At 49.8% G+C, this 23,606-nt stretch overlaps 1 protein-coding gene across 2 annotated transcripts in view; it reads right to left on the reverse strand.

The window, feature by feature from the left end:
* SLC39A5 (solute carrier family 39 member 5) overlaps positions 1 to 22,361 on the reverse strand; it is a 147,754-nt gene extending 125,393 nt beyond the window's left edge. The window contains exon 1 of one of the 2 annotated variants that reach the window (XM_075334418.1): positions 22,174 to 22,361. The gene's annotated coding sequence lies outside the window, so the exon portion shown is untranslated. Of the gene's footprint in view, positions 1 to 22,163 lie in introns of both variants that reach the window. The other variant, XM_075334419.1, reaches the window with a different exon arrangement.
* Between the last annotated feature and the right edge of the window lie 1,245 nt (positions 22,362 to 23,606).

The following is a 23,606-nucleotide window of genomic DNA, read 5'->3' on the forward strand; positions in this document are numbered from 1 at the left end:
TTTGCTGGGGAATAACTGCAGAAAGGTTACAACCATTTTCTCAAGAAATTTCTGCAGCAAAAACGCAAAAAAACCTCGGGGGAAAAATGCAAGGTGTGAACAAGGCCTTAGAAGTCCAGTGTTATCTCTCGTTCTAAGAGAGTTGGCAAAGAGACAACAACAGATATTTTTCTGTTGTTGGTACGATTACTCACTATTGATTCTCAGTGCTAGTGAGGATTGGTGGGAAACTGGACTGAATAATCCTCACCGAAACCAGGTATCACTGAGCGTAAGCAATCCACCCCTCCACTATGTACATTGTGGCGCCCTGGACAAGCCAGGTCGTCACAGGTACTACACCAACACACCCTACACCCCGGCTAGGCACACCTAAGCCAAACACAAATCCTTATTGCCTTCCTCCAGGGGCTGATGTCCACACCAGGGGGTGGGCCAGGCGGTTGGTCCCGCCCACCGAGGAGTTCAAAGTCCTGGAGGCGGGAAGAGTTCAGAACAGTTTTAGAGAGTGAAGTGGTAGCAGAGGAGACTGACCATGTCCGGGTGTGTGGCCCGGGCACTCAGCAAGGTTGGCAGACGGTGGTGACCGTCTGCAGGAGAGGCTGATTGGACTGAACCGTACGGACCGGGGACGGGCGGTGGCCCGCCGGTACCGGATCGGGGAGTGAAGAGAAGCCAGCACCATTCGGCAGGGCGTACGGACCCCAACCAGGCTAGGAGTCGCCGTAAAACCGGTCAAATCCGTTAGCGAAGGGAACCTCTGGGGTTTCCCAGCAGTCAAGACCCGATTGAAGGCAACAGCTCACACCGTAGAGGGAAACACAGTCACCGCCAAGGCTACAGTTCCCAGGGCCAGAGCCTGCGGGCAAAAAGGGGCTGCCTCAGCATCCATCCAAGCTGGGGAGCAGGTTACCGGTGGGAAGCCTTTGGAACCGTAAACACAACACAGGTGCAGGGAAAGGCAGTCACCATCAACCTATCGGGAGGAGAACAACCGCAGCCGCCTGTGGGACCCGTCCATTCAGCCGTTTGTTTGACCAGAGACTCTGTGTGAATTACTGGCTGAGTGAGTACCACCGTGCCGTGCGGCACAGCGCTGCCCCCGCGACCCTGCACCTCACCAGGCCCCATAACCCGCCTGCCATCCCTACCCCTCACCGGGCCCCGGGACAACCAGCAAAACAACATTTAAGCTGCTCCCTGTCATCGCTCCCGGGATCCCCGTCCAGAGCAGCGGTGGTGTCACAACTTCACCACAACCGTGGGTGACGTCACAGACAATAGCCCCCAAACCACACACCAACCCCCCTTTCACTCACGGGCGAGGAACGCCGCTCGAGTCCCCGGGATCCGGCCCACCGCTTGAGCCACCACCGAGCAGCAGCAGCAGCCGGACCCAAGCAGTGGGTGAGCGCAGCGTCCCCTCCTCCGCCCGCGACAACATTATCTGTAACGCCATACTTCTGTTCTAACTGGGCACTATGTACGAAACTGAATGAACTTTTGGAAGGCGCCATGTTGTTTGTGGCCCCAATGTTGTATAATATTCAGATTCTAGGCCCCCGCCATATCCTGATCTCTTCACTCCAAACCGTAGGAGAGGCGAAGCAACATATCAATGGGGCTGCTTTGTCCCCTCCCTATTGACACATCCCCATGCCCACAGATAGGGGACATTGAAATAACTGGGGAAAAGACAGAGGAGCCTGAGGAAGGAAGTGCCATGACAGGACGGCAGTAGACGGACATCATACAATACACCCTCATGTGACAGAAGTTGAAAAATAGGACTGTCCCTCTGGATGTGGGATAGTTGACAGGTATGTGAAAAATAAATGATATTAAATACTTGCCTGTTTAGTTTTGACCTACATGACTGACCCCTAAACATACTCCAAGTTTGTAGAACACTTGTAACCTAAATAGAACCTGTCACCACCTCTGCCATGTCGGTTATAGTAATCACATGTATTATAATTAGAGCATTTCTGGATCATCATTTCTTATAACATTATACCGATCCTCTACTGTTCCTCCTAAATATTTCTAAACAAATTGACAACTGGATGTTGCCATTCCCATTGTCACAGTCTGACGCTGCTTGGATTGTCATGCCACCTTAACCCAATATGCCAACACACAGTTATCAATATTTGTATACATGATTTTTTTTTTCAATAAAAGAGAAGGTGCTTGAGTTTTGATATTTTATAGGGAATACCATTATCTACTAAGATTGACATGTCCAATGAGCTGAAAGGCTTTCTTTAAAGGATGCTCCTCTGGATTGCAGAGATAGCTCTACATCTAAAAACAAAAAAGCTGGTGCTCCATCAGTCCTAATCAGGGGTTTCCCAGAACACAGCAACAAGATCTATAATTTTGAATAAGCAGACTGATTTCAGTCAATGAGGCTTTACAAGGCGGTAAACATATAAAAATTAAATAATAGCACTGAACAAGAAATATGCAATACTTTACCAGCCCTTAAATCAAAGCTACTTTTAGGCAGGAACAGGATTAGGCCGGGTTCTATTGTATTCTAGCCAAAGGTCAGTGGCACCATCAGGGATTACATCTGAAGCACTGGAAAACAGGATTCGATTGTTTGTGTGTCACGCTCATGGAAGGGATCGCCTGATGCAACACAGAGGTGGATGGAAAAGGGTAGGAAGGCCCTTACGATAGGGAAAGGGGAGATGGGTCACCACCTGACACTAACATGTATCTGCACCATAAGCTCCCTTACGTCTCTAAGGCTGCTTTCACACTTCCGTTGTTTTGCATCAGTCACAATCTGTCACCTTGAGGAAATACGGTATCCTGCAAAATATTTTGCAGGATTCCGTTTTTTCTCCATAGACTTGTATTAACAACGGATTGCGGATGGCCCTGCCTTGCATCCGCTATGCAACTGATCAGTCATGGAATGACTGACCGCTGTGCGGAAGCAACACAGAATGTAACATATTTTGTAGCATGGAAAAAATGTAGTGCTCAGGATTCCGTCGGTATCCATCGTTGGTTACAATGGAAGCCTATGGGCGCCTAAATTAGTCCAATCCGTCAAATGACGGATTCCGGCGACGGTTCCGTCTTTTAGCAGCAGAGCATGCTGAGATGTGTAAATTCCTTTCTGGTTAGAAAATCTCTCTCTCTCTGTCTGTCGGTCTCTCTCTCTCTCTGTCTGTTGGTCGGTCGGTCAGTCTCTCTCTCTTTTGGTCTCTTTCTCTGTTTGTCGATCTCTCTGTCTGTCGGTGTCTCTCTTTCTCTCTGTCAGTCTGTCTGTCTCTCCCTCTCACCCCCTCTCTCATACTCACCGATCATCGGCACAGCGCTGCACGGCTGTCACACTGTTCCAGCGGCTTCTCCAGCTTTTGAAAATGTCGGCCGCTTAATATTCTATCTCATATTCACTGCTTCCGTTGCCCACCGGTACCTATGATTGGTTGCAGTCAGACGCGCCCCCACGCTGAATAACAGCTGTCTCACTGCAACCAATCACAGCCGCCGGTGGGCGGGTCTATATCATGCAGTACAATAAATAATTGAATAATTAAAAAAAAACGTTGTGCGGTCCCCCCCAATTTTGATACCAGCCAAGCTAAAGCCACACGGCTGATGGCTGGTATTCCCAGGATGGGAAGCCCCCAGCCTAAAAATATCAGCCAGCAGCCACCTGGAATTTCCGCATCCATACAAACACCGAAAAATCCTTTATTTGAAATAAAAGACAAAAAAACAACCTCTTTCACCACTTTATTAATCCCCAAATACCCCTCCAGGTCCTGCGTAATCCACACGAGGTCCCATGACGCTTTCAACTCTGCTACAGCGGAAGCTGACAGACGCGGCCATAGAACACCGCCGCTCACTGTGAGCTCTACGGAGCAACTGAAGTGAGTTGCGGTGTCAGTGGTGACGTCACTCAGGTTACCCACGACCATAGCTGGATTCTGCCAGGTACAAACTGCTACAACGGATCAGTTTTTTTAATGGATCTGTCCCATCAGTTGTACCACAATCTCCAACGCATCTGTCACATCAGTCACAAAATGGATTGTGACTGATGCAAAACAATGGAAGTGTGAAAGCAGCCTAAGCGGGTCTTTCCTCCCACCACCATCACATGCCTAATCCCTAGGTGTCCCTCACTCATCTTGGCTAGTGTGAAGGCCAGTGAATGCACTAGACTACACCACTACAGTAGAAAGACACAGGGAAAAGGAAGACAGACTGCTAGCAACAACAACTACAAGCTTCCTCCTCTCCCCCACCCACAATGTGATCAGTTCAGAATGATTTCTATAACCAGCATCATATGATTGAACATGTGACTATTTAAAGAGAAAGGGCGTGGTCACAAACCAGCTGCACCAGAGAAAAGACTAACCAGGAGCTACCAGCAAGTAAAAGATCATTAACCCTTGCTGCACCAAAAGAAGGCAACTATGTTTATCCAGAGCCTCACAGGGCAATGTGAGACTCCGATCCCAAATCTGTCACAAATCTCCCAAGGGCAGGAGATCCTTGTAACATTGTGCTGACGGAGCCATTGATTGTCATGCAGGTGGAGTCACAGCGTACTCTGTTGGACATCATTTTCAGCCGTGGAGTCTTATTTGAGGAGGGCTCCAAAATGCAGTTTTGAGTCATTGATGAGTTTTTGTGTATTTTTCAACTTTTTTTATGCACCGTAAACTAACCTGCGGTACATATTTGAAAATCCACAACATATCAATTACTCCTTGGGCACAAGGATTTTCCCAGTACAATTGCATCAGAAACACACCAAAAAGGCAAGTAATCCACATATGACTGTATCAAGAAAGCTTGAAAAACTGGTCATAAAAAAATACCAGGCAGTATAAAAAATTAAGCAGCTTTATGTAATGCATGACAGACAGACTGTCAAAAACACAATACAATGCATGTAAAAAAAATGAAGTTAACTTAATTTACTTAATAGATGCAGAAAATCTGTAACACCAAAAACTGGGAATGTAGCTTAATTTTTACTTATATACTTAGTAATCCGTGGCTGAGGCAGGATGTTTGTGTGTCGCCCTGGGCAAGCCAGGGGACACGGGTCACACACCACCACACCCTACATCCCCGGTAGGAACATCTAAGCTAACCAAAAATCCTTGTTGCCTTCCTCCAGAGGCTGATGGTTCACACCAGGGGGTGGGCCAGGCGGTTGACTCCGCCCACCGAGGAGGACACAGCTCTGGAGGCGGGAAAAACCAGGCAGTCTAGTCAGGGAGGAGGAAGTGGAAGGAGTGGACGAGTAGCCCAGACAGGGCTAAAGTAAACAGCTAAGTGAAAGTGAAGGAAGAAAAGTAGTAAAGGAGGAAAGCAAGAGTGGTGACAGAACAGAAAGAGCGTGTAAAAGCCTGAAGTAGTCCAGCTGTGTGCAGGACGGGTCAGCAAGGTCAGCAACGGCGGTGACTGTCTGGAGGGGGACCGTTTGGAAGTTCCTGGAAGGACCCCGTAGGCTGTGTGCCCGGCGGTCTGGAGCAGTGTTCCGAAGGACAGTCAGCACCAGGGCAGGGGCCTCTCGGACCCCGGCAAGGCTTGGAGTCGCCATAATTTGCCGAATCCGTCAGTGAAGGGGACGTAGATCCCCCAACAACCAAGTCCCGATTGAAGGCAACAGCCCAGCCAGTGTAAGAGAGACACCGCCACCGCCAAGGCACCAGTTTCTTAGGGCCAGCGCCTGCGGGCAAAGAGTAGAGTTCCCCCGGTCCAGCTTGAAGCCGGGGAGCGGGTTACCGGTGGGGACCCATCGCAACCAACAAGTACACAAAGGTGCTAGGAAGAGGGACATCACCGTCACCTACTGGGAGAGCAAGTGCAGCCGTCCGTGGGACCGTCTATCCAGCCGTTTGGTTTACCGTAAAAACTGTGTCAACGTCTCAGGCTAAGTGAGTACCACAGTGCCGCAAGGCACAGCGCTGCCCCCGCGTCCCTGCGCCCACCAGGCCCTGCACCTCCCAAGCCATCACCGGGCCCCGGGATCACCAACCCCTACCCACGGAGGGGTAACACAACACCTGGCTGCTCCGCATCACCATCCCCGGGATCCCCGTATAGAGCAGCGGTGGTGAAATCACCACAACCGTGGGTGGCGTCACGGACAATAATCATCCCCACACCCAACAATCCCCCTTTCACTCACGGGTGAGGAGCGCCGCTCGAGAAACCCCCGGGATCCGGCCCACCACTCGAGCCACCACTGAGCAGCAGCCGCCGGACCCGAGCAGAAGGGGGTGAGCGTAGTGTGCTGACACCCTCCTCCCCGCCCACGACAACTTGGCGTCACGAACAGGATCTTACCGCTCTGCCGTTTGGTAGAGGTGCACCTTGTTACCGCCGGAGGTGTCCGGCAGAAAAATTTCAGAAGCCGCCATCTTTGGCGCGAAAAGTTCCCGCTCGAGCGTCTTCTCGAGTAGTAGAGGCACGAAGGCCAAAACCCCGCCCCGAGAGAGGAGGGGCCGGAAAGAGCTAAGGGGGACGGAAACAAGATGTCTGCGCCCGACGGAGCCGCTGGAGGAGCGGTGGTCGCAGCCGCAGCGGCACCCGCAGATGGGAATGGGCCTGCCCAGGTCCCGGCCGTACCGGCGGGAGGTGCCGCGGCCCCCGCGCTCGCTCAGGTCATGCCGTTCTCCTTGCCCTATGTGCCCGGAGCTGCCTGGCTACCGCAGTATGACGGGAAACCGGATGCCCTACAGGCCTTCCGGAAAAAGCTTAACCCGTTGCTAGAGCTGTACCCCCTGACTGATAAGCAACGTGCAGCGATAGTGCTAGGCCAGTTAACCGGTGCGGCGGAGCAGGAAGCGGAGACCTGGGCCGAGGGGGACCGGCTCTCTGTAGCCACCATCTTTGAGAAGCTACAGACTGCCTTCGAGACCCGGACTGAAGCTGAGCTGAGGATGCAGTTTTACCAGTGCCGGCAACGAGCTGGGGATAGCATTCGGGACTATGCTCTACGTCTGCAGACCGCCCTCCGCACGCTGAAGCGGGTGAATCCTATCAATGAGGCGGATAGCAACAAGATGTTAGTGGAGCAATTTGCGCAGGGGATGAGGTCCCCTGAGGATCGTAAACAACTCCGGCTGTGGGCCCTGGAACACCCTGATGTGGACTTTGCTGTGTTAAAGGAGCGGGCCATTAAAGCACTACAGCCCCCAGCTGCCGAAGTTCTGGAACCCGCCCCGTGGCCCATCGAGACGGCTCCCGTTGTGGCGGCCTCAGCCAAACCAACCTCTCCAATACCTGCAGCCCCGAGCAGCACAGTAGAAGAACTGGCAGCCCAGGTTCGTCGCATGGACGGAGACCTTGCCAAAATCCTTGCTGCACTACAACCTCTGACCAGATCTCAGCCTCCAGCACAGATACAGCTTGCTGACAGTCCCGAGGATGTTCCCTGGATGCAGCGGAAAAGTGCTAACAACCCGCGGAGCAGACCTCCAATCTGCTAGTGCCGTAAGCCGGGTCATTACTTCCGACAGTGCCCGTTAAACGAGCAACCCCTGGGGCCCCGGGCCAATCTTCAGGAGTAGAACATCGTGGCCCCCCGGACTGGCGGGACCGATATATCGGGGCCCGCCCCATCATCCCCGTGGCTGTGGACGGCATACCGGTGATGGCTCTCTTGGACACTGGATCACAGGTAACTACCATACCGTACACGTTGTACCAGCGGTATTGGGCCATAGACGAGCTGGCGCCCCCAGACAATAGTATAACGTTGATTGCCGCTAATGGACTTCCATTGACCCAGGTGGGGTATAAACAAATGGCTATGACAGTGGGGCAAGCTGAACTGCAACACCAGGGTATGATTGTGATCATGAATGAACCCAGTGATCATAACCCGAAAATAGTGCTGGGAACTAATGTGATGGAGCACTGCATGGCTGATGTGTTAACCCTATTGCAACAGCTAGCCGCCACAGCGGCAGGGAGCCGGCAGAGGGCTGTGCAGCGTGAGATCCGAGCCCTGATGTACCGCCAGCATGTAAGTTCAACAGGAGGGGAGATTGGTGGAGTGAGAGTAATGGATGTTGCTCCATTGACTGTGCCCCCTAGGAGTGAGATGATGATCTGGTGTAGGGCAGCAGTAGGGCCTCAGGGGCGTGACTACCCTGCGATGATGGAGCCCATGCCTTCCGAGCACTGGCCCTCTGTAATGGCCGCCCGAGGGGTGGTGGATGTGAAGAAAGGGAGGGTGCCTGTGAGAGTGCTGAACTGTGGAGAGGAAGAAGTCAGGCTTCCCCGGTATGCCACCATTGCAAAGCTGCTCACCCTGGACCCTCACACTATCCATGAAGCTAGTCCATCCACACCCCCACCTACCACCAGCACTTCCCCACCCCAGGGGGAGACAAAGGAGTGGCATCAACAGCTACATGTAGGCACTGATGATACCCCTACACATCACAGGGCAGGGGTATACAGGGTGGTGCAGGAGTACGAACAGGTTTTCAGTAAGCACCCCCTAGAGTTTGGGCAGATCAAGGGGGTCCAACACCACATCCCCACCGGTGAGCATCCCCCTATCAAAGAGAGGTATAGACCTATTCCCCCTGCACATTACCAGTGTGCCAAAGATATGTTGAGGAATATGAAGGAGGCAGGGGTTGTTCGGTGCCGCTCCGTTGGTACTGGTCAAGAAGAAGGATGGTACCATGCGGATGTGTGTGGACTACCGGAAGATCAACCAGATAACCCATAAAGATGCCTATCCATTACCTCGTATTGAAGAGTCTTTGGCTGCACTGAGAACTGCAAACTACTTCTCGACCCTTGACCTCACCAGCGGATACTGGCAAGTGGCCGTGGCCCCAGAGGACCAGGAGAAAATCGCCTTCACCACCCCGATGGGGCTCTGCGAATTCAATAGCATGCCGTTTGGGCTGTGCAACGCCCCCAGAACCTTCCAACGGCTGATGGAGTGCTGTCTGGGACATTTAAACTTCGAGACCGTCCTGTTGTACTTGGATGATGTGATTGTTTATTCCCAAATGTATGAGGCCCATCTGGAGCACCTGGCCGAAGTGTTCGCGTCCCTTGCCAAGTACGGGATGAAATTGAAGCCCTCTAAATGCCACCTGCTGAAACCCAGGGTGCAGTATCTAGGGCATGTGGTGAGTGCGGATGGTGTCGCCCCCGACCCTGAGAAGATTACTGCCATCCAGAGCTGGCCGAGACCAACTACAGTGAGGGAAGTAAGGCAGTTTCTGGGTCTGGTGGGGTACTATCGGCGCTTTATAAAGGGGTACACGAAGATGGCTGCCCCCATGCAAGACCTCCTCGTGGGACAGACCAAAGGTGGTAGACCCATTGGAGCCCCACTGTCGTGGGAGGACAAGCATGAGGAGTCCTTTTGCCAGTTGAAGGCGGCCTTGACCGGAGAAGAGGTCCTGGCGTACCCTGATTATGGGCGCCCGTTCATCCTCCACACGGACGCCAGTAACGTGGGGCTAGAGCGGTCCTATCCCAGGTCCAGGATGGAAAGGAGAAGGTGATTGCCTACGCTAGCCGAAAACTCCGGCCGACCGAAAGGAACCCTGAGAACTATAGCTCCTTCAAGCTCGAGCTATTGGCGTTGGTGTGGGCTATCACGGAGCGGTTCCGCCACTACTTGGCGGCAGCAACATTCACCGCGTTTACGGACAACAATCCGCTGACTCACCTGAACACGGCCAAGTTGGGCGCGCTGGAGCAGCGGTGGGTAGCCCGGCTAGCCAACTATGATTTCACCATAAAGTACCGAGCTGGTCGTGTCAACATAAATGCTGATGCACTCTCCCGAATGCCCCATTTGTGCTGTAGTGGGGGAGACAAGAAAGGCGCAATAGGGTTTTACCCGGTTTACAGAGTGAAAGAGGATAAAAACAGTGCACTCACCTGGCCGGGTTGTGCCAATCACAACCCCTTTATTAGCATGGATGAGCGCTTGGGTGGTTCTGCAGCGGCCCCGTTATAGAGCAGATTTTGAATATGAAGGACTGGAGAAAACGGGTTTATTGCCGCGCTAAAAACCACGAGCATGTATAAGTCAAAATATTCTCTTTATTTAGATCATTCCTACGCGTTTCTGAGGCTCATCTGCCTCCTTCCTCAGGGAAGAAGATTCTTTTTCCCTGAGGAAGGAGGCAGATGAGCCTCAGAAACGCGTAGGAATGATCTAAATAAAGAGAATATTTTGACTTATACATGCTCGTGGTTTTTAGCGCGGCAATAAACCCGTTTTCTCCAGTCCTTCATATTCAAAGAATGCCCCATTTGTCAGAAGAGGGGTGCGAGGATGACGACCTCGAGGAGATCGAGTTGCCTGCGTTTCACCAGCCGCCTACTGAGAGGGTACAGGTACATCAGCAACGGGTGGATCTGGACCCACGGCCCAGTCAAGAGTGGCAGGAAGCTCAGGACCAAGCGCCGGCTGTTCGCCTTGTCAAGACTCTGGTGGAACAAGGCGCTACGGGAATAGGCCCTGCCGCTCCGGCCGAAGCCCAACGCTTGTGGAAAGAACGGAAACGGCTTTACCTACACCAAGGGAGGCTGTACCGTGAGCTGATCAACCCGAAGACCCATGAGAAAATATGCCAGTTGGTCATTCCTCAAGCTGACGTCGCTACGGTCCTGCGGGCATACCATGATGGTGCTGGCCACTTTGGGTGGAAGAAGCTGGAGATGCTGTTGAGGGAGCGGTTCTATTGGAGTGGGATGCGTGAATCGGTGGAAGCCTGGTGCCGAGAATGCGGTCCTTGTACGCTGAGGAGAAAGGACGAGACTAGCCAGAGGGCACCCTTACATCCAATAGTCACCCATCAGCCGCTGGAGCTGGTCGCCCTAGACCATGTCAAGCTCACCCCTAGCCGAAGTGGGTACACCTACGCATTGACCATTGTAGACCACTACTCAAGATTTATGGTGGTAGTCCCCGTTAAGGACCTGACTGGTCGAACTGCTGCTCGAGCGTTCCAGGCTTATTTTTGCCGACCCCATGGCTACCCCCAAAAGGTGCTGACTGACCAAGGCCCGGCCTTTGAAGCAGAGGTGTTCCACGAATTCTGCCAGTGGTACGGCTGCAAGAAAATCCGGACCACTCCGTACCACGCCCAAACCAACGGCATGTGCGAGAAAATCAACCACTTGGTCCTGGGGCTTCTCAAGACGCTACCGCTGGAAGAACGGAACCTGTGGCCGGAAAAGTTACCCGACTTGGTCGACATGTACAATAATATCCCCTCTAGCTCGACGAAGTGCACCCCAGCGTATCTGATGAGGGCTCGGCCTGGCCGCCTGCCGGTGGATCTAGAGATGGGGTTGGAGGCCCCAGAAGCACTCCCTTCGACGGCGGAGTGGGAAAGTCGGAGGAGAGCACAATACCGGCAAATCCAGGAGTATGTGGAGAAAAACCTCAGTCGAAGTCGAGAACAGCAGGAGCACCGGTTCAATCAGAAGGCGTCCGCAGGTCCTTTCCAGCCAGGAGATGTGGTGCTGAAACGGAAGAGGAAGCCCACAAGCTGGATGATCAGTGGGAGCAAGTCCCTTACGTCATACAACCCACAAAATGGGAAGATGGGAAGGCCTACCAGATCAGTCGTGACCAAGGGGGCACCCTGGCCACAGTTTCCCGGGACCATCTAAAATGGTGCCCCCCAGCGTTGAAGGCAGAGGCCGAAGTACCGGTTCCTCCACCAGCGGAGAAGGCAGCAGAGGTAATCCACACTGTAATGGGTGACTTCCCAGCAAACTGGCCTACACAGAACGTCGCGGTGATTCTTCCAGTGATACTGTTCCCACAACCCGTGGATGAAGAAGTAGTGGAAGCGGTTAACCGTGAGCCAGAACCAGTGCCAGTGCCCAGGGATGAACCTGTACCCAGCTCCCCTACACCTCCGCCTGCTCCACACTATAGCAGGGAGGAGGAACCGATTGTTTCCTCTACCCCACTGTCTAGCACCACTGACACCGGGCCCCGAAGGTCCACCCGTTCCAACCTAGGTAGACCCCCACTTAGGTACAGGGAGACCGTTCTGTGAATAAAAGGGGTCAGGGAATGTACAGAGTGGTTGTATGTTGTTTGAAAAAGTTTGAAAGAATGATAAGAAAATGATTACCGAAGTCTCACCTGATTTGCTTTGTGATTTGCAACCGGCCGGAGCCGGCACCGTTGTCCCAGTGGGGACCGTTTACAAGTTTTGCATGGAGGACTATCCATGGACAAGCCCGTGAACTTGCAGGGCAACCACAAACGTTAAGTGGCTTGTAAATATGTTGTTTACCGTTACCGTTTTCCGCAATGCCGCCTCCGGAGAGGCAGGTTGGAGGGAGGGTCCTCAGCAGAGCAGGCTGGGGCCCAGCCACCAAAGGAACCGGTGGCTACCCTCTGGAGGGAAGGACAGATCCCGCTCGGGTACCGTGTGCTGGACTGTGGGTCAAGGGGTGCTGCCTGGGCTTTAGGGGCAGCATCAGGGCCAGGTTGCTTGGGTGGGAGAGAGTGGAAACCGTAACCGTAAACCGTTATGCAACGTTAAAAGAAATGTGCCTCCCGTCTTGGGAAGAGTTATTATTAAAAATGTAAATATGTTATATTACCATGTTATCTTTTTCAGAAAAATAAAACCGGTGTTGGACGGCAGCCCGCGGACGGTCTGCATTTTGCTAAGGGGGAATGTGTCGCCCTGGGCAAGCCAGGGGACATGGGTCACACACCACCACACCCTACATCCCAGGTAGGAACATCTAAGCTAACCAAAAATCCTTGTTGCCTTCCTCCAGAGGCTGATGGTTCACACCAGGGGGTGGGCCAGGCGGTTGGCTCCGCCCACCGAGGAGGACACAGCTCTGGAGGCGGGAAAAACCAGGCAGTCTAGTCAGGGAGGAGGAAGTGGAAGGAGTGGACGAGTAGCCCAGACAGGGCTAAAGTAAACAGCTAAGTGAAAGTGAAGGAAGAAAAGTAGTAAAGGAGGAAAGCAAGAGTGGTGACAGAACAGAAAGAACGTGTAAAAGCCTGAAGTAGTCCAGCTGTGTGCAGGACGGGTCAGCAAGGTCAGCAACGGCGGTGACTGTCTGGAGGGGGACCGTTTGGAAGTTCCTGGAAGGACCCCGTAGGCTGTGTGCCCGGCGGTCTGGAGCAGTGTTCCGAAGGACAGTCAGCACCAGGGCAGGGGCCTCTCGGACCCCGGCAAGGCTTGGAGTCGCCATAATTTGCCGAATCCGTCAGTGAAGGGGACGTAGATCCCCCAACAACCAAGTCCCGATTGAAGGCAACAGCCCAGCCAGTGTAAGAGAGACACCGCCACCGCCAAGGCACCAGTTTCTTAGGGCCAGCGCCTGCGGGCAAAGAGTAGAGCTCCCCCGGTCCAGCTTGAAGCCGGGGAGCGGGTTACCGGTGGGGACCCATCGCAACCAACAAGTACACAAAGGTGCTAGGAAGAGGGACATCACCGTCACCTACTGGGAGAGCAAGTGCAGCCGTCCGTGGGACCGTCTATCCAGCCGTTTGGTTTACCGTAAAAACTGTGTCAACGTCTCAGGCTGAGTGAGTACCACAGTGCCGCAAGGCACAGCGCTGCCCCCGCGTCCCTGCGCCCACCAGGCCCTGCACCTCCCAAGCCATCACCGGGCCCCGGGATCACCAACCCCTACCCACGGATGGGTAACACAACACCTGGCTGCTCCGCATCACCATCCCCGGGATCCCCGTATAGAGCAGCGGTGGTGAAATCACAACCGTGGGTGGCGTCACGGACAATAATCATCCCCACACCCAACAACCCCCCTTTCACTCACGGGCGAGGAGCGCCGCTCGAGAAACCGCCGGGATCCGGCCCACCGCTCGAGCCACCACTGAGCAGCAGCCGCCGGACCCGAGCAGAAGGGGGTGAGCGTAGTGTGCTGACACCCTCCTCCCCGCCCGCGACATTTGCAGTAAGTTTGCAGCCTGAACTGCCTTTGGATATGCTTACATTTGCCTAATTCTATTGGGTATATCTATGTTTAGTTATTAGCTTATTTAGGTGGAATACACTTTAAGGCTATGTTCACACAATCTGCTTTTGGTGAGTTTTTGATGTTGGAGAATTTCTGCACCATTTCTGCACCTATTATGTAAATTAGGTTCCTTGCGGGGTTTTTTTAACATGCTCTTTTATCGCATTTTTTTTAAACTTTTTTTTTTGTCTCAGGAGTGTCATGCTTTAAAGAAGTTGTCCAGTTACCAAAACTCATTATTTTTTTTTTGTCATAAATCTTGCTAATATGTGCCTCTCCACACATCTATCATGGTATTTTAGCAATATTTCCTTTTATTGTGCTCTAGCTGTACATCCTCATTTCTGTCTCCAGCTCTGATGGAGTTAATCGCTCTCTTTTTTTTAAACTTTGAATTTTTATTGAGATTTTCAATTTACGTTTTTCATACATAAAATAAAACATAAAATTCACAATTCTTATCTAACCTAGACAAACAATGACAGGACAGGTGAGGAGGGTTAGGGGAGAGGAGAAATAGGAGGGAAGAGGGAAGGGTTTCAAGAGTCCATGCTCCTTCCATAGGACCCATAGGCCTCAGTCTCACAGATCCTCCTGTCCCGCAAAGTAGTCCCATGGTGCCCACACGGCCTGGAAACGGTCAACTGTGTCATGCAATAGTGCTGTGAGATGTTCCATGCGTCTAACGTCCAGTAATCTATACTTGAGGCTCTGGAGTGAGGGTGTCCCTGGCTGCCTCCAATTCTTTGCAATTAAGCATCTGGCCGCCGTAAGGATGTGGGACAAAAGCTTAGAGGCCGTTTTTCCCAATCCCCCATTCCCAAGACCCAGAACATAGATCAGGGGATCAAGATCAACCTCTATATATAGTACTTTATGGATCAACCCTCTAACCCGCTCCCAGAAGGGGACTATCCCTGGACAGGACCAGAATATGTGCAGAATGGTGCCCCTGCCTCCCCCGCATCTCCAGCAACAAGCCGGTATGGAGGGGTCTATGCCATGAAGGAAATCTGGAGTGTGGTACCAAAATAGCAAAATTTTATAGATATTTTCCTTATATAGTGTGCATATTGACGTCTTGGCGGTGTTTCCCCAGATTGCTGCCCATTCCTGAGGAAGTATCCGCCTTCCCAATAGAGACTCCCATTTCCGCATGTATGGAAAAGACCCCTCAGGCCCCTCCCGTGACTCAGAAAGCAAAATGTAAATTTCTGAAATCAGCCCCTTAGTATCAGTGCCCCTTCTGCAAATTTTCTCAAAATCTGTGGGAATCGAGGCCCCTGCCCTGCCAAACAAGGAGCCAGCCAAGTCTCTGATCTGCAGATATTGGAAAAACTCTCGATTAGAGAGAGAGAATTTATCTCTAAGGTACTCAAAGGAATGGATCTGCATTGTACTTCCATCTATAATGTCTGCAAATCTGAATAGACCTGCCTTGAGCCAGGGGTGCACCATGTCCGACTCCAGACTGCTTGGGAGCAAGGGTTGGTATATGAAGGACACCAGAGGGGAGCAGGGGGATGCCAAAGGAAATCTTCTAATGCAAAATGCCCAGAGGTCCCTAGTGAACTGCATCGGTCCAAGAAGAGGGGGGGGCGAATCACACCGGGCCGGGGGCCACAGGAGCGCGTTTGGATGTATAGGCGCCAGCCAAAGTTTTTCAATCTCAGTCCACCTGTTGTATGCCCAAAGGGACACCCAACAGGGGATCCTCCTAAGATGGGCCGCCCAATAGTATTTTAGGATGTCCGGGACAGAAAGCCCCCCCCCTGTTTCTCCGAGCCATCAACACCTCCCTGGCCACCCTATGACGTTTGTTACACCAAATAAATCTAAGGATAGCCGCCTGAAGGGACTTCAGCTCCTTCATTGGTACCTTAACTGGGAGGGTTTCAAAGAAATATAATAATTTTGGGAGCAAGCTCATTTTAACCGCCGCAATGCGCCCCATCCACGAAAGAGGGAGGGGCAACCACTTGCTCAAAAGAGTTCTCAGCTCTCGGAAAAGGGGGGGGAAGTTAAGGTTATAGAGGGAATCATAAGTAGATGTGAGGTTAACCCCCAGGTACTTGACCGCATCTGTCTTCCAACGAAACTTAAAATTCAAACGCAGGTAATCCAGGGCCACCAGGTCGAGATTCAAGGGCATTGCCTCCGTTTTGCTAGAGTTGATCTTATACCCCGAAAGGCTCCCATACCTACCCAAGGTGCACATTAAAATTGGAAGGGACACATGGATGTTAGTAAGTGTAATGAGCACATCGTCGGCAAAAAGTGAGATTTTAAATGGTTTATTCCTGACCAGGACCCCCGAGATGTCTGGATTGCTCCTGACCGAGGCCGCGAGGGGCTCTATGCATAGCGCAAAAAGGAGGGGGGACAGGGGGCACCCCTGCCTGGTGCCATTGGAGATGAGAAAAGGCTTAGAGATGTTAATCGCTCTCTTGACTTCCTGGGTTCAGTTACTACAACTTCCATAATCCTTTGCAGTAACTAGCAATCTATCTCACACCCACTCTGAGCTCCACCCAAACTGTTCCCTCCCCTGAGGTCTCCACCAAAACTGTTCCCTCCCCTCCTTCCTGTGTGCACTGCCTAATCATGGTACTCTGGGACTTGTTGTGCAGGTGACCGGATGCTACATGTCACCAACTGTCTCCACTGTGGGACTTGTTGTGTAGGTGACAGAGTGGAGCAGATTGGTCCCATGCAGCGTCCGGTCACTTGTGCTGCTGGGAGGAGCACATGATCACACTGCCGACACCGACCTCTCTCCTGACAGCTGAGCACACCGGGCTGATCACATACTTTAGTGACAGGGGGGATTTCAGCTAAAGAAACCCCCCCTGTACTCCACACTAGAGCCCATACCTCCCACAGCTAAGCGATGGTAAGCGGCGCGCTCTGCCTTCACCGCTCCACACTAAAGCTCTCCGGATCCTCCCCTCGAGGCTGGGGCTGTGATGTGCGGAAGTCACCGCCCACAGCCCAGTCAATCAGTGTGAGTGGCTCCAGCATCCTCTGACGTACCTGTCAAGTTTGAGAGCCCGGAATTGACGGGACAGAAGAGGATACTAGCGGCCACAGCTCCAGGGGGTCATGTGACAAGCACTGAGCGTGCAGGATAGCGCCGCTCAGTGCCAGAACTGGAAATAGAAGCCAATGGAGAAAACTCCTATAATGGTAAGTAGAACTCATAGAGAAAATAAAAAAATGGGTGAACCACCCCTTTAAATAAAGCTGCTTTATTTTTTAAACTTCCTGGTATTTGGCTTTGACAAAACTTTATTGACACTCTTAGGTGCAGATTACATGCGTTTTTGATGCATTTCTGCCACGGAAACACACTAAAAATGAGTGTGTGGTTTTTTACCTGTGGATTTTCCACATCTAATGCAAATCTATAGGGAAAATCTGCATTGAAAGCTCGGCGTAACTGCAAAAGAAATTGACATGCTACAGATTTTGAAAAACGCAACACAGGTCAGTTTACTCTTAGGGCTGCTTCTCACTTGCGAGTTTCTCGCAGTAGAGCAATGCGAGAAAATCTCGCATTGGAATCGGACACATGTTAGTGAATGATTCAGCTCGCATTTGCGATTTTTTTATCAGTCCAAATCGGACTGAGAAAAAAATCGCAGCATGCTGCTTTTTTGCGAGTTTCTACTGCGAGTTTCTCCAATGCAAGTCTATGGGAGTGTGTAAATAATCGGATGTCACGGGACGGCACTCACACCATCCTAGTGACATGCGATTTTCTAAATACATTTCTCGCATGTTTCCTAAAACACTGGAAACGAATGATGTCTCACAATGTCTGTCAATCACTATTCTCTGTCAGTCGGTCTCTCCCTCTCGGTCTCTATTCTCTCTCTGTCGGTCCGTCACTATCTCTGTCCCTCTCTCACAGTCTGTCGGTCATTTTCCCCTCCTCTCTCATACTCACCGTTCCCCGATCCCCGGCGCGGCGCTGCACGGCATTCACACTGCTGCGGCGGCTTTTACTATTTTGAAAAAGCCGGCCGCTCATTAAACAATCTCGTATTCCCTGCTTTTCCCGCCCACAGGCGCCTATTATTGGTTGCAGTGAGACACGCCCCCACGCTGGGTGACAGGTGTCTCACTGCACCCAATCACAGCAGCCGGTGGGCGGGTCTATACTGTGCAGTGAAATAAATAATTAAAAAAAAACGGCGTGCGGTCCCCCCAAATTTTAATACCAGCGAGATAAAGCCAAACAGCTGAAGGCTGGTATTCTCAGGATGGGGAGCTCCACGTTATGGGGAGCCCCCCATCCTAACAATATCAGTCAGCAGCCGCCCAGAATTGCCGCATACATTATATGCGACAGTTCTGGGACTGTACCCGGCTCTTCCCGATTTGCCCTCGTGCGTTGGCAAATCGGGGTAATAAGGAGTTAATGGCAGCCCATAGCTGCCACTAAATCCTAGATTAATCATGTCAGGCGTCTCCCCGAGATACCTTCCATGATTAATCTGTAAATTACAGTAAATAAACACACACACCTGAAAAAATCATTTATTAGAAATAAAAAACACAAACAAATTCCCTTATTACCAATTTAATAAGCCCTAAAAAGCCCTCCATGTCCGGTGTAATCCACGGACCTCCAGCGTCGCTTCCAGCATGAGGGTGACAGGAGCTGCAGCAGACACCTCCGCTCCTGTCACCTCCACGCAGCAACTGAGGTGAGTAGCGCGATCAGCTGAGCTGTCACTGAGGTTAATCGCGGCCACCGCTGGATCCAGTGACAGCGGGTAACCTCAGTGACAGCTCAGCTGATCACGCTACTCACCTCAGTTGCTGCGTGGAGGTGACAGGAGCGGCGGTGTCTGCTGCAGCTCCTGTCACCTTCATGCTGGAAGCGACGCTGGTGGTCCGTGGATTACGCCGGACATGGAGGGCTTTTTGGGGCTTATTAAATTGGTAATGAGGGATTTGTTTGTGTGTTTTATTTCTAATAAAGGATTTTTTCTGGTGTGTGTGTGTGTTTATTTACTGTAATTTACAGATTAATCATGGAAGGTATCTCGGGGAGACGCCTGACATGATTAATCTAGGATTTAGTGGCAGCTATGGGCTGCCATTAACTCCTTATTACCCCGATTTGCCAACGCACCAGGGCAAATCGGGAAGAGCCAGGTACAGTCCCAGAACTGTCGCATATAATGTATGCTGCAATTCCCCATAACGTGGAGCTCCCCATCCTGAGAATACCAGCCTTCAGCCGTATGGCTTTATCTGGCTGGTATTAAAATTGGGGGGACCGCACGCCTTTTTTTTTAATAATTTAATTATTTATTTCACTGCACAGTATAGACCCGCCCACCGGCTGCTGTGATTGGGTGCAGTGAGACACCTGTCACTCAGTGTGGGGGCGTGTCTCACTGCAACCAATCATAGGCGCCTGTGGGCGGGGAAAGCAGGGAATACGAGATTGTTTAATGAGCGACCGCCGGCTTTTTCAAAATAGTAAAAGCCGCCGGAGCAGTGTGAATGCCGTGCAGCGCCGCGCCGGGGATCGGGGAACGGTGAGTATGAGAGAGGGGGGGAAACTTCAGTCACTCCGGGGATTAGCGGTCACTGGTGAATCCTTCACGGGTGACCGCTAATCAGGACGCGGCACAGACAGAGCCGCAGCATGACAATGAAGTCGGGTGAAGTTCACCCGAGTTCATTCTGATCGTGCGGCTCTGTCTGTGTCTGCTGTCATCTGCCATTCAGCTCTGCTACATGGCTGTCTGTGTCTGCTGTCAGCGGCCATGTAGCAGAGCTGAATGGCAGATGACATAGTAAAAAATACGCATTGCACACGCATTACACACGCATTACACACGCTAGTAAAATCATTAATTTATTCAGAAAAAGCATCGCACTTGCGTTGCACTCAGACCTAACATGAACTAAAATCAGCCGAGTTTTTTTCAGCCCAGTCGGACCGATTTTACTCGCATAGATGTGTTTCCACCCTTAGTAATAAAGAAGCGCAGTGGGCAGGAGATTTCTACAAATCCCATTCACTTTGCTGGAGCTGACGCAGCAAAAATACTCAGCATTAAAAACTCACCAAAAGCTCATTGTGGAAATGTAGCCTTAGGCCATGTGCGCACGTGTGCGCTCTGCACGGCACCTAAAAGGTGCGCTTCAGAGCGCAGCTGAAAAGCTATGTTCTGAAGCACATGGTGCCGGCGAGAACGTGCGCTCTGCCTGCAGCTCCTGCCATAGACAGAGCAGGAGCTGCCGGCAAAGCGCACGGAAGAAGTGACATGTCACTTCTTAGAACGCAGCGATTCGGGCAGCAGCCGAAGCGCTGCGCTCTAAGACGCCACGTGCGCACGGCCCCTGCACAATCTCCATAGACTGTGCAGGGGACGCAGGACACATGCAGTTACGCTGCGCTACAAAGCGCTGCGTAACTGCATGAATTACGCACACATGCGCACATAGCCTTACTCAGCAAGAATAAACTCTGTGTGACCATACCCTTATAAATACAAACGTTTGAGAGAAAACATAATCTTTGGTAGTAGCCAATTAGGCTCTGTGCACATGTTGCTTTTTTTTAATATGCATTTTTGACTGCAGATTTGTCAAAACTTGAAGGGAATCCTGAAGCTAACAAAGTCAATGAGAATCCTTGCACATGTTGCTTATTTGTGACTTGCAGATTTGTTCCAAAATTAATCTGCATGTCAATTCTTTCTGCATTTTTTCACCCAATAACTTCAATGAAGTCAGTCAAAAATGCTATAAAAAAACGCAGGTATTAAAATGATTGCAGATTTGCTGTGTTTTTTAAGGCAGCAGTGAATGCACTAGAGATAGATAACCTATTTGCCTTAGTGTCAGTATGAGAGCCAAATGACCCATGGGCGTACCTGGGGCACATTCATATGGTAACTATTCTCCTGCATTGGTTACAGGTGTATTAAACATATTATAATGGTTGTGTGTTTGTTATTTGATTTTGCACCTTGGTATGCTCATTTGCATGCATTAACTTAGTGCTCCCTTTGTGAGACTCCCATACTTTCACACCTTGGAGCAATTTGCACACACACACCCTTGTTTACTTTCTTTTGTCTTTATATATACATGTTTACCTATTTACCCTATGCATCACACTACCATCCATTATTGAAATGTTATTTATATTCTATGTGTGTATACCTTTCCATCTTATATTTACAACCAATGTTATGGATTGACACTGAGAACAATGTTTTTATATTGTGCCCTGGGTCTGTTTTTCATATCGTACATATTCCCCTATTTCCTCTTTTTAAATGGTTTTAATATGCATATCCTTTTGAATTGATGTACCAATAAAGCCTGTTTCCATTAATCATTGGAGAAGTGAATCTTTTTTTCTGTTGGATCTATACAGATAGATAATAAGTAGACAGAGAGAGAGCAATCGGGAAGCGCAAAGGCAAAGCACCAGAATTGGCACATCTAAAGGTAATACGTCACTTTTAAGGCGGATGCTGGCTGGTAATTTTAGGCAGGGAAGGCCTCAATAACCATGGACCTTCCCAGCCTTACAATATCAGCCCTCAGCTGTCTGCATTACTTTGGCTTTTTATCAAAAATAGGTGGGACCCCACATTGTTTTAATTTATTTAACCATAAAAAGTTGTCTAATAAGCTCCATAAGGTGCAATTTTATTATGTCGGGGATCATACAATTATATGTCTATCAGTCTATATGTCTGTCTGTCTATATCTATTACCTATCTGTATAGTATGCATTGGTATCCATAAGCGCTAGAAAACCAGAGGTTAAAATCACATCGAAAATGAGTAAAAAAATTGCATTTTTGCTGCTGTTTTTTGTGCCAAGAGATGCAGAAATGGTGCAGAACTTTCTGCATCCAAATACTCAAGCCTTGATAAATATACTACTGGATCTTATGGCTATGTGGTAAATATGCAAGAACAGCAAAGTTTATCATACAGTTCAAAGCAGAGGTACACATTACTGTACACAGTAGGTGGTGGAAATACCCCAAGAAATATTTGCTTTGGTGAGCCCATAAAATCCCTGTTCCGTAAAGTACATTGAAATCAAAGTCTGTAGGTTAGGAACAAACATTACCTATAGTCTGTGGGTTAGGAACAATCATTACCTATATGTACCTTGTGTTATGGCAGAAATCAGCGCTGAAATCCTCTTCACTTGTGCTGCATTGATTTTCTTTACAGGCAAATCGAATAAAGTAATAATCAATAATTCTGGTCCTGGAAAGTTGCAGGGCGGCATCCACCTGACGCTACCAGGAACATTCTCATGTGCAGGTGCGAAGAAACTTCCACATTTCTAAGACTCAATCTTATGTACAGGAAATGACCGCAGAAGGGTTGGCTATGAGCCGCTGCTGCCACATGCTGGAGAATGAGTGCTACTGGGTACAAAGGTCTTCAGAGACTGTGTTTTCAACAGTTAATGCAGCCGAATTAGAAAAAAAGCATAAGGCTATGTGCGCACGTTGCGTTTTTACCCGCGTTTCTGCAGCGTTTTTAGCGGCAGCGTTTTTACGCTAAAACGCATGCGTTTTTGTTTTCCAGCAAAGTCTATGGGAAAAGCTGAAATCCCGTCTGCACTTTGCTTTTTTTTCTGCAGCGTTTAATTTGCATATTTTGGGTCAAAAACCATGCTGAAAAAGAAGCAGCATGTCAGTTGTTTTTGCCATTTCTTCAGCGTTTCCTTAACATTGGAGTCAATGAGAAATGGCAAAACGCAACCAAAAGCACAATTCCTGCGTTTTTCATGCTTTTTACCTGCTTTTCCACTGCGTTTTTGGCTCCAAAAACGCATGCTTTTCTGGACAACAATTAATGGGTTCTAATGTTCCTTTACACACACACAATAACCGAAAATTTAAATGTTAAAAAATTATAAACTTCACCTATTTTTCTGATAAAATGTGCATAACCACTATTTTTTAATTAAGAATGATAATTTTCCATATATTTTTATTAAAAGTTAATTTTATACTTTTTTCTCTTTTTTCATTCTTTTTGTCTATTTCAACTTTATTTCTCAGTGTCTTGATCTACAAAACGCATCTGCAGAAACGCAGGTGAAAACGCAGGTAAAAAGCGCTAAAAACGCACTAAAAACGCGGTAAAAACGCATGCGTTTTTAGCGCTAAAAAATGGTCAAAAGCCATTTGGTCAAAAACCAAGGGAAAGAAAACGTGCAGAATAAACTGCAGGTACTCCGACGCAACGTGCGAACATAGCCTTATAATGTTCCTTTACACACACACAATAACCGAAAATTTAAATGCAAAAAAATAATAAACTTTACCTATTTTTCTGTTAAAATGTGCATAACCACTATTATTTCATTAAAATTGATAATTTTCCATATAATTTTATTAAAAGTTAATTTTATCCTTTTTTTCTCTTTTTTCATTCTTTTTGACTATTCCAACTTTATTTCTCAGTGTTTTGATCTACAAAACGCATCTACAGAAACGCAGGTGAAAACGCAGGTAAAAAGCGCTGAAAACGCACTAAAAACGCGGTAAATACGCATGCGCATGTTTTTAGCGCTAAAAAATGGT

This window comes from Anomaloglossus baeobatrachus, chromosome 2 (genome assembly GCF_048569485.1).
Source record: "Anomaloglossus baeobatrachus isolate aAnoBae1 chromosome 2, aAnoBae1.hap1, whole genome shotgun sequence".
Taxonomy (NCBI): domain Eukaryota; kingdom Metazoa; phylum Chordata; class Amphibia; order Anura; family Aromobatidae; genus Anomaloglossus; species Anomaloglossus baeobatrachus.